A 12,186-nucleotide genomic window follows, 5' to 3' on the forward strand; every position below is an offset into this window, starting at 1 on the left:
CTGCTGTCACTACAAGTAGTCAAGTCCTGCATATAGTCAAGCCTCAAGATAATTGTCTCAAGTCTATTACAAGTATTATTGGTCCCAGCAAGCTGCGAGGTCTTCTGAATTCCTGGCCACCTCTCTGGGAATCTGGCTTACCGGTGAAGATAATACCATCTGTCTTAAACTCAATAAAGCCTCCATTAAACCATAACTGGTTGTGGACTCTGCTTTCCTTAACAAGCCATTGGAATAGCGGAGATACCGTTCGTGTTGTTCTGGTACCAAAAAACACTCTGGCGTCACGAACACTAGGGGTTAATAACATCTTGCCCCAGGTGTTAATACCATCTGATCCCACCACCTACAGCGCTACACCCGCGGTCATGCCATACACCGGTGGTCCACCACACTTATGTACAACACATTTATCACACTATCACAGGGGGTTGATAAATTTGGCTCACATAAGCAAAAAACAATAAATCACTCTAGAACACCACTTTTTTAGCGCACACAAGCAAAAACCAATAAATGACTTCAGAACAGCACTTTGTAACACTTTGGGGAGGATTTATCAAAGATGTCTATTTCCTGCATCAATATCGACTTACCTACAGAGGGTTAGGCCGGTCTATTGTGCGCTTAATTTATCAAAAGTCGCTCGGCTCTTGATAAATTCTGCATGGACTTCGGGATCTATGGTTTAGACTGTATTTAAACCTGCTCCAGCATGGTCTGACATTTCAGCGTACTTTTGGCCAATGCGACTTTTTGTCAAAAAGTCCCTATTGATAAATTCAGCACCAATGCATTTTTCTGTCTAAATTGACTAGAATGCATCATGTTCTAAAAATCCTGTACGAGATTATGTTTATTACATCATTTTTTACTAGACATGTGCAATTCGGTTCGGCACGAATGTCTAATTTACCGAATTTTAACGTTTTCGGGCATTCGGACTGATCTGAAGGCACGAAAACATATTTTGAACATTCCCGAATAGCCACAATGATACGAATAGCAAAATAATGAATGCATTCGTTATCCGTAAACGAACGTAAAGAATTCATTCTAATAACAAAAAAATTATTAAAAAAAAGATACAGTAGTGATGGAAACAATTGTATCTAACGAAATATATATATTTTTTATTATGAAATGTTTATTAATTTTTAAACAGGGATCAATTTATGTGAGTGGGTTAAGCACTAAAAATGTAGCCGACAATAATGAAAATGTACTGTGTGCGTGTTTTTCACTTTTTTTAAAACATTTTTTAGGTAGTACTACTACTCCCAGCATGGAACACACTCTTCCATGATGGGAGTAGTAGTTACCTGTACTAATTGACAGATCTCCGGGGTCCCTTGCGATCCTCTTGTATAATGTACAGATGCGGCGGCCACTCTTCTATGGTCCCCTGCACTCACGTATATATACACATATTCATATTTCCCACAGAGCTGTGATTGGCCAGATGGTCCCAGCCAATCACAGCTCTATGTGAGAAATAGGAAGATATGTACATATATATATACGGCCGTGCAGGGGACCATAGGAGAGCGGCCGCCGCATCCATACATCATACAGGAGCATCACAGCGTGTGTCATGAGTGATACCCGCAGTGATCTTTCCTTTACTACAAGTACTACTACTCCCAACATGGAGTACACTCTGCTCCATGCTGGGGGCTGTAGTACCTGCATTAATAGACAGATCGCAGCGGGTGTCAGAAGTTACACTCGCTGTGATCTGTCTATTAATGCAGGTACTACAGCTCCCAGCATGGAGCAGAGTGTGCTCCATGTTGGGAGTATTAGTACCTGCAGTAAGGGACAGATCCCAGCGGATGTAACTCCTCCTGACACCCCCTGTGATCCTCCTGATGTGAATGTCGGGATCAGCTGTTCTCAGGGCTACAGAGCCGGGAGAACAGCTGACGCTGAGCCGTATGTATCCATCGTATATCTACTGCCCAGCAAGAACTTACAGTACGCCTGCAATGTGTATACAGTATGCACATTGCTGGCTCACTTAACCCCTTGCTGAGCTGTGCGCTATGCGCAAGCCCAGCATGGAAAGAGTTAACTTACACTAACCCTTTGGGCGGTATACACTATATACATCTATCTATAGATAGATATATATAGTGTATACAGAAGACGGATTCCGCTTACTTCCCTCGAGTAACGGGCAGGTACATGTAGCTCCACCCCCTAGTGATGACATCATTAGGGGGCGGAGCTACAGTAGGGAATAAGGCTAGTTAATCTGAAGCTCTGTTCACGTTGTGAAAATACGGGGAACCCTATGTGTTTTTTTTATTTTATTTATTTAAATAAAAAAAATAAAAAAACGTATAGGGTTCCCCGTATTTTCATTCTCAGCACAATACCAACCAAACAGCAACAGCCTGACGTTACCAGGGTGGGCGAGGACCATTGTTACTGGCCCTCCCCAGCCTAAATAACGCCAGCCTGTTACCGCCTAGGCCCAGGAGCGCCATTTTTGACGCTCCTGGCCTGTTGGTACCGGCTCTTCCCGGCACCCCTGTGGTGGTGGGTACCGGGGTAATAATTGGGGGTTATTGCTAGCTGTTTTTGGGGGCTAACGCTAAGCCCTGGCTTAGTAATGGATTCAGTCAACAAGACCGGCTTCCACTACTAAGCCTGAAAATTCAATAAAAAAAAAAACACAACACATTGGAAAAATGTTTTTATTTAAAAAAACACTCCCCCACAGCCCTCATTAACCATTTTATTAAAAGGAAAAAAAATCCGCCGTAATCCATCGAATCCGCAGTAATCCTCTGCATACACAGATCTGAAACGAGAAGAAAAAAAACACAAAAAATTGGTTATGATATTTTTGGCGCTGTCCGCTGGGGAGAGCACCCATGATGCAATGTCTACCCAAACAGGGAGCCACCAATTGGTGCAAAACTACAACTCCCAGCATGCCCAGACAGCCAAAGGCATGCTGGGAGTTGTAGTTTAGCAACAGCTGAAGTCTCCCTGTCTGGGTAGACACTGCCAGAAGGGTCTGTTCACATTATACAAAACGTACAATGTGAACAGAGCTTCAGATTAACTAGCCTTGTTCCCTTATGTAGCTCCGCCCCTAATGACGTCATCACTAGGGGGCGGAGCTACACGGACCTGCCCGGTACTCGAAGGAAGTAAGCGGACTTTGTCTTCTGTATACACTATATACAGCTATCTATAGATAGCTGTATATAGTGTATACCGCTCAAAGGGTTAACCTACACTGTCCAGCAGTGTAAGTTAACTCTTTCCTTGCTGGGCTTGCCCATAGCACACAGCTCAGCAAGGGGTTAAGTGAGCCAGCAATGTGTATACTGTATACACATTGCAGGCTCACTGTAAGTTCTTGCTGGGCAGTAGATATACGATGTATATCTACCGCTCAGCGTCAGCTGTTCTCCCGGCTCTGTAGCCCTGAGAACAGCTGATCCCGACATTCACATCAGGAGGATCGCAGCGGGTGTCAGGAGAAGTGACATCCCTGGGATCTGTCCCTTACTGCAGGTACTAATACTCCCAACATGGAGAACACTCTGCTCCATGCTGGGAGCTGTAGTACCTGCATTAATAGACATATCGCAGCGAGTGTAACTTCTGACACCCGCTGCGATCTGTCTATTAATGCAGGTACTACAGCTCCCAGCATGAGGCAGAGTGTACTCCATGTTGGGAGTAGTAGTACTTGTAGTAAAGGAAAGATCACTGCGGGTATCACTCCTGACACCCGCTGTGATGCTCCTGTATGATGTATGGAAGCGGCGGCCGCTCTCCTATGGTCCCCTGCACGGCCGTATATATACACATATACCTATTTCTCACAGAGAGCTGTGATTGGCTGGAACCATCTGGCCAATCACAGCTCTGCGGGAAATATGAATATATAGTGCAGGGGACCATAGAAGAGCTGCCGCCGCATCTGTACATTATACAGGAGGATCGCAAGGGACCCTGGCGATCTGTCAATTAGTACAGGTCACTACTACTCCCATCATGGAACAGTGTGTTCCATGCTGGGAGCAGTAGTACTACTTAAAAAATGTAATTTTTTTCCATCACTACTGTATCTTTTTTATTATTATTTTTTTATGGTACCCTACGAAATTTTAATAAAAAAGGTATCTCCATAATTTTTTAGGATGGCTAAAGTCCAAAAAAGAATAAAAAGATTTACCGAATGTACCCGAATACCGAATGTATCTGAAAAATCAAACCAAACACCCGAATACCGAATGTATCCGAAAAATCTAAACCGAAAATATTACCGAACCTAAAAAATTTTCCAAAACGAAACGAAAATTTTTCTAGTGCACAAGTCTATTTTTTTACCACTTTTTCCCCATAAATGTACTAAACCATTTTTTTTTGTGTTTTTTTTCTTCTCGTTTCACATTCGAGTATGCAGAGGACAAGTTGTAGTTTGGATTCGGTGGACTGTGTCGATGACCAGCATTTGTTTCGTTTAACCCCTTAAGGACGCAGGGTGTACGGGTCTTAAGGACCAAAGACGTACTGATATGTCCTGAGTCCTTTCCCTTTCTATAACGTGGGGCCACAGTGTGGCCCCGCATCATAGCGGGTTGGGCCTGGCCTCTAACAACAGCCGGGACCCATGGCTAATAGCGCACAGCACTGATCGCTGTGCCGCGTGCTATTAACCCTTTAGACGTGGCGTTCAAAGTTGATTGTCGCGTCTAAAGTGAAAGTAAAACAATGCCGGTTAACTCAGGGAGCTGTTCGGGATCGCCGCGGCGAAATCGCCGCATCCCGAACAGCTTACAAAACAGCCTGAGGATCCCTACCTGCCTCCATGCTGTCCGATCGCCGAATGACTGCTCAGGGCCTGAGATCCAGGCATGAGCAGTCAAGCGGCAGAATCATCGATCAGTGGTTTCTTATGAGAAACCACTGATCAATGTAAAAGACCAGTGTGTGCAGTGTTATAGGTCCCTATGGGAGCTATAACACTGCGCAAAAAAAGTGAATAAAGATCATTTAACCCCTTCCCTAAAAAAGTTTGAATCACCCCCCTTTTCCCATTTAAAAACCCCCCTTTTCGCCGTAGGTTTTTGGGAAAAACGACTGATGTCATTACAAAGTAGAATTTGTGGCGCAAACAATAAGCCATCATATGGATTTTTAGGTGCAAAATTGAAAAAGTTATGATTTTTTAAAGGTAAGGAGGAAAAAAGGAAAGTGGAAAAAACCCTGGTCCTTACGGGCTTAAATGGCCACTATCACCAAAACTATGTTTTTAAAAACAATAGAGCCATAGAAAATAAGTATATCTCTAATACTATTTCATAATTTTTTTCTACAGTTTCCCTTAGAAAACTGCTCCTATAAAAGTGGCCACTAGAGGTCCTCATAAAATGTCCCCCACCTGTTACTATGGCCCTTCTGACGTTCACAACATCAGAGTCTCAGAATACAGGAAGTGAGGGGGAGGCTTTACAAGCCTGTGTGCGCTCCCTGTGTGAAAATCTCCGAACACAGATAGCTGGGGAGAGATGGGGAGGGAGTTTGTTACAGTGTGCCAGCCCAGTATTAAGGAGATTACATGAGGAGGACAGCTGACAGGTCAGTGACACACAGTGAGGGAGGAAGTTTAGTCATGTACAGTGAGGGCAAGAGAGGGACACGCCCCCTGCCTGTGAGAAGATGAAAATTCATTGTGATCTGATATAAGCTGATTTTAAAAGAAGTACAGAAGCTAGACACATAAAAGTACAATGTTGTACATGATCAGGATGAGGTACTGAGTAACATATAACTTTTTTTTTTTTTTTTTGTGATATGATAGGTACGCTTTAAGGACTCAGGGGGAGATTTATCAAAACCTGTCCAGAGGAAAAGTTGCTGAGTTGCCCATAGCAACCAATCAGATCACTTCTTTCTTTTTTCAGAGGACTTTTCAAAAATGAAAGAAGGAATCTGATTGGTTGCTATGGGCAACTCAGCAACTTCTCCTCTACACAGGTTTTGATAAATATCCCCTTCAGGGCATACCTGTACGCCCTGATCCCGCTAACAGGGTTTAAACAGCTCTCACGAGTAGAGAACGGGTTAAACCCTGTGGGTCCCGGTTGCTACGGGCAGTCAGGACCCATGGTTAATGCCGGGCACCGCCGATCAGGCCGATGCCCGGCATTAACCCTTTAGAAAGTAAAACTATCCTGGCAGCTCAGCGGAGCTGATTGGGGCTATCGCTATAGAATTGCGATGTCCCAATCAGCTAACTGGATGACAGGAGGGTCCTCACCTGCCTCCTTGTCATCCGATCGGCGATCTACTACTCCATGCCTTGGCAGTAGGCAGAAGCAGCAGAGCGCCGGTAACACTGATCAATGCTATGCTATGGCATAGCACTGATCAGTGTATGCAATCAAAAAGCCTCCCAAGGGGGCTAAAAAAAAAAGTTATATAAAAAATAAGAATAAATGTGAATAAGCCCCCCCCCCTAATAAAAGTTTGAATCACCCCCCTTTTCCTATTATCTAAAAATAAAATAATGTAATAAAAAAATAATCATATGTGGTACAGCCGTGTGCATAAATTTTCAAACTATAAAAAAAATAAGGTTAGCTAAACTGCATAGTCGATTGCATACACGTAAAAAAAATACCAGAGTCCAAAATTGTGAATTTTTGGTCACTCCATATACCATAAAAATATTAATAAAAAGCTCATATAGTCCCAAACACAGAAAAATAAAAAGGTTATAGAGGTCAGAAGATGACAATTTTAAACATACAAATTTTGGTGCATGTAGTTATAATTGTTTTAAAGTAGTAAAACCTACATACATTGGGTATCCCTGTAACCGTATGGACCTACAGAATAAAGCTAATTGGGGAGATTTATCAAAGTTGTCTATGTCCCGCATCAATATAGACCAAACTACAGAGGGTTAGGCCGGTTTATTGTGCGCCTAATTTATGAAAGGTCGCACGGCTCTTGATAAATTCTGCGCACGGACTTTGGGATCTATGCACCTGCTCCAGCGTGGTCTGACATTTCGGCGTACTTTCAGCCGATGCGACTTGTCGCTGAAAAGTCGCTTTTGATAAATTCAGCAACAATGCATTTTTTCGTCTAAAATAGACTAGAATGCATCATGTTCTAAAAATCCTCTAAAGCAAAAGTTGCGAAAAAGTCGCACATATTTAGACTGCGACTTTCTGTGCAACAATTTTAGATGGGAAAAATCCTTTGATAAATCTCCCCCAATGTGTCATTTTTACCGAAAAGTGCACTGCATAGAAATGGAAGCCCACAAAAAAATATTTTTTTAGTTTTGCCGCATTATGGTATAAAATACGTAATGTCATTACAAAGTACTATTGGTGACGCAAAAACAAGCCCTTATATGGGTCTGTAGGTGCAAAATTTAAAGCGTTATGATTTTTAGAAAATGAGGAGGAAAAAAACGAAAGTGCAAAAAGGAAGATTGTTTTGAGTCCTTAAAGGGGTACTCTGGTGGAAAATATATAGATATATATATATATATATATATATATATATATATATTTTTTTTTTTTTTTTTTTTTTTAATCAACTGGTGCCAGAAAGTTATACAGATTTGTAAATTACTTCTATTGAAAAAATCTTAATCCTTCCAGTACTTTTCAGCTGCTGTATAATACAGAGGAAGTTGTATTTCTTTTTGAATTTCCTTTCTGTCTAACCACAGTGCTCTCTGCTGACACCTCTGTCTGTGTCAGGAACTGTCCAGAGTAGGAGCAAATCCCCATAGCAAACCTGGACAGTTCCTGACACGGAAAGAGGTGTCAGCAGAGAGCACTGTGGACAGACATAAAGGAAATTCAAAAAGAAAAGAACTTCCTCTGTATTATACAGCAGCTGATAAGTACTGGAAGGATTAAAATTTAAATAGAAGTAATTTACAAATCTTTTTAAGAGTAACCCTTTAACCCCTTCCCGCAGAATGTCATATATAAACGCCGGGTTGTGCAGTGCGTTCGCGCATCCCGGCGTTTATAAATGACATGCAGTTAACCCGGCGATGCGCAGCATCGCACGGGTTAACTGGCAGAAGTCCCGCTGTTTCCAGCAGGGGACAACTTCTGCTTCACCCCCAGGACCATCAATTGATGGTCCTGGTCAGCGATCACTGTGATTGGTCCCTGTGGACCAATCACAGTGATCTGGGGTGAAAGTTCAGATCCCCCGCACTGCCCGCCCCTGGAAGTCGGGCAGAACGGGGGACGAAGGCTGCAGGGGCTCGCGGGGACCTGCGGCACACGGGGGGAACACGTGGGGACCGGCGGACTTACCTGGAGCAGCGGCAGGACCGAGGAGCAGCGGCAGGACCGGCCACGTGGGCGAGCAGCGACGGGACCAGCAGGTAAGTATGTAGTCCTCAGAGGCAGCAGTGAAGATCTTCACTGCTGCTTCTAGGAGTCTGAAAACTACAACTCCCAGCATGCCTAGACAGCCTTTGGCTGTCTGGGCATGCTGGGAGTTGTAGTTTTGCAACATCTGGAGGGCCCCAGTTTGGAGACCATTGTATAATGGTCTCCAATCTGTGCTCTTCCAGCTGTTGCAAAACTACAACTCCCAGCATGCACTGACTGTCCAGGCATGCTGGGAGTTTTAGTTAAGCAACATCTGGCCCTTCAGATGTTGCCGAACTACAACTCCCAGCATGCCCTTCAGCTGTCTGGGCATGCTGGGAGTTGTAGTTTTGCAACAGCTGGAGACACACTGGTTGGGAAACATTGTTTCTAACTCAGTGTTTCCTAACCTGTGTGCCTCCAGCTGTTGCAAAACTATAACTCCCAGCATGCACTAAAAGACCATGCATGCTGGGAGTTGTAGTTTTGCAACATCTGGAGGGCCCCAGTTTGGAGACCATTGTATAATGGTCTCCAATCTGTGCTCTTCCAGCTGTTGCAAAACTACAACTCCCAGCATGCACTGACTGTCCAGGCATGCTGGGAGTTTTAGTTAAGCAACATCTGGCCCTTCAGATGTTGCCGAACTACAACTCCCAGCATGCCCTTCAGCTGTCTGGGCATGCTGGGAGTTGTAGTTTTGCAACAGCTGGAGACACACTGGTTGGGAAACATTGTTTCTAACTCAGTGTTTCCTAACCTGTGTGCCTCCAGCTGTTGCAAAACTATAACTCCCAGCATGCACTAAAAGACCATGCATGCTGGGAGTTGTAGTTTTGCAACATCTGGAGGGCCCCAGTTTGGAGACCATTGTATAATGGTCTCCAATCTGTGCTCTTCCAGCTGTTGCAAAACTACAACTCCCAGTATGCACTGACTGTCCAGGCATGCTGGGAGTTTTAGTTCAGCAACATCTGGCCCTTCAGATGTTGCCGAACTACAACTCCCAGCATGCCCTTCAGCTGTCTGGGCATGCTGGGAGTTGTAGTTTTGCAACAACTGGAGACACACTGGTTGGGAAACATTGTCTGTTTCTAACTCAGTGTTTCCTAACCTGTGTGCCTCCAGCTGTTGCAAAACTATGACTCCCAGCATGCACTAACAGACCATGCATGCTGGGAGTTGTGGTTTTGCAACAGCTGATGCAAGCCCCCCCCCCCGCCCCGCCACCCCCGTGAATGTACAGGGTACATTCACATGGGCGAGGCTTTTACAGTGGGTTTCTCGCATCTTGAGATGCAGCAAATTTTGCGCTGGGAAACTCGCTGTAATCCCCCGCCCATGTGACTGTACCCTAAAAACACTACACTAACACAAAATAAAATAAAAAGTTAAAAACACTACATATACACATACCCTTACACAGCCCCCCTCCCCCAATAAGAACGTCCGGTACACCACTGTTTCCAAAGCAGAGCCTCCAGCTGTTGAAAAACAACAACTCCCAGTATTGTCGGACAGCCGTTGACTGTCCAGGCAGGCTGGGAGTTTTGCAACAGCTGGAGGCACCCTGTTTGGGAATCACTGGCGTAGAATACCCCTATGTCCACCCCTATGCAAATCCCTAATTTAGGCCTCAAATGCGCATGGCGCTCTCACTTTGGAGCCCTGTCGTATTTCAGGGCAACAGTTTAGGGCGACATATGGGGTATCGCTGTACCATGTGTGTTTTTTTTTGCTGTCCTGGCACCATAGGGGCTTCCTAAATGCGACATGCTCCCCGAGCAAAATTTGCTCTCAAAAAGCAAAATATGACTCCTTCTCTTCTGAGCATTGTAGTTCGCCCATAGTGCACTTCAGGTCAACTTATGGGGTACCTCCATACTCAGAAGAGATGGGGTTACAAATTTTGGGGGGTATTTTCTGCTATTAACCCTTGCAAAAAGGTGAAATTAGGGGGGAAACACACATTTTAGTGGAAATTTTTTTTTTTTTTTACATATGCAAAAGTCATGAAACACCTGTGGGGTAATAAGGCTCACTTTATTCCTTATTACATTCCTCAAGGGGTCTAGTTTCCAAAATGGTATGCCATGTGGGTATTTTTTGCTGTTCTGGCACCATAGGGGCTTCCTAAATGCGACATGCCCCCCGAGCAAAATTTGCTCTCAAAAAGTCAAATATGACTCCTTCTCTTCTGAGCATTGTAGTTCGCCCATAGTGCACTTCAGGTCAACTTATGGGGTACCTCCATACTCAGAAGAGAAGGGGTTACAAATATTGGGGGGTATTTCCTGCTATTAACCCTTGGAAAAATGTGAAATTTGGGGGGAAACACACATTTTAGTGAAAAAAAATTTTTTTTTTTACATATGCAAAAGTCGTGAAACACCTGTGGGGTATTAAGGCTCACTTTATTCCTTGTTACGTACCTCAAGGGGTCTAGTTTCCAAAATGGTATGCCATGTGAGGATTTTTTGCTGTTCTGGCACTATAAGGGCTTCCTAAATGCAACATGCCCCCAAAAACCATTTCAGAAAAACGTACTCTCCAAAATCCCCTTATCGCTCTTTCCCTTCTGAGCCCTCTTTTGCGCCCGTTGAACACTTTACATAGACATATGAGGTATGTGCTTACTCGAGAGAAATTGGGCTACAAATATAAGTATACATTTTCTCCTTGTACCCCTTGTAAAAATTTTAAAATTGGGTCTACAAGAACATGCGAGTGTAAAAAATGAAGATTGTGAATTTTCTCCTTCACTTTGCTTCTATTCCTGTGAAACACCTAAAGGGTTAAAATGATGACTGAATGTCATTTTGAATACTTTGGGGGGTGCAGTTTTTATAATGGGGTCTTTTGTGGGGTATTTCTAATAAGAAGACCCTTCAAATCCACTTCAAACCTGAACTGGTCCCTGAAAAATAGTGAGTTTGAAAATTTTGTGAAAAATTGGAAAATTGCTGCTGAACTTTGAAGCCCTCTGGTGTCTTCCAAAAGTAAAACAGAGAGCTTCAAAGTTAGAAAAATGCTAAATTTTCAAATTTTTCATCAAATTTTAGGATTTTTCACAAGGAAAGGATGCAAGTTACCACAAAAATTTACCACCATGTTAAAGTAGAATATGTCACGAAAAAATAATCTCGGAATCAGAATGATAACTAAAAGCATTCCAGAGTTATTAATGTTTAAAGTGACAGTGGTCAGATGTGCAAAAAACGCTCTGGTCCTTAAGGCCAAAATGGGCTTGGTCCTGAAGGGGTTAAGGTGAAATTGGGCTGAGTCCTTAATGGGTTAAAAATCATAAAATGGTTAATGAGTGCCTGTGAGGTAGTGCTTTTTGAAAAAAAAAGTTTTTTAAACGTGTTGTGTTTTTTTAAAATTTACTTTACAGGCTTAGTAGCGGAAACATGTCTTATAGATGGAGTCCATCACTATAGAGGTGAAAGTAGAGAACACTGGGGGGAGATTTATCAAAAAATGTCTGTTAGATCAAATTTCCACCATGTTTTTGTCTGTACTTTGACTAGCGTGCGTCTTATTCATCAGTAATGCGCAGCGTAATGATGAATAAGGCGCAGCTCTCCTTTAGCGTGAACAGTTGTCTAACGTACGCCTTTTCTAAAAAAGAGTCAGACCAACAACCAGAGGCCTGGGTTCTCAACCCATGGTACACGTACCCATAGGGGTTGAGCATTGGTATGCGAAAGTGCCGAGAAATACTGGCCATGGACTGGCAAGTACTTGTCACCGCATAACCGGGCAAACCTCCAGCTGTTGCAAAGCTACAATTCTCAGCATG

This window comes from Hyla sarda, chromosome 4 (genome assembly GCF_029499605.1).
Source record: "Hyla sarda isolate aHylSar1 chromosome 4, aHylSar1.hap1, whole genome shotgun sequence".
In the NCBI taxonomy this organism is placed as follows: Eukaryota; Metazoa; Chordata; class Amphibia; order Anura; family Hylidae; genus Hyla; species Hyla sarda.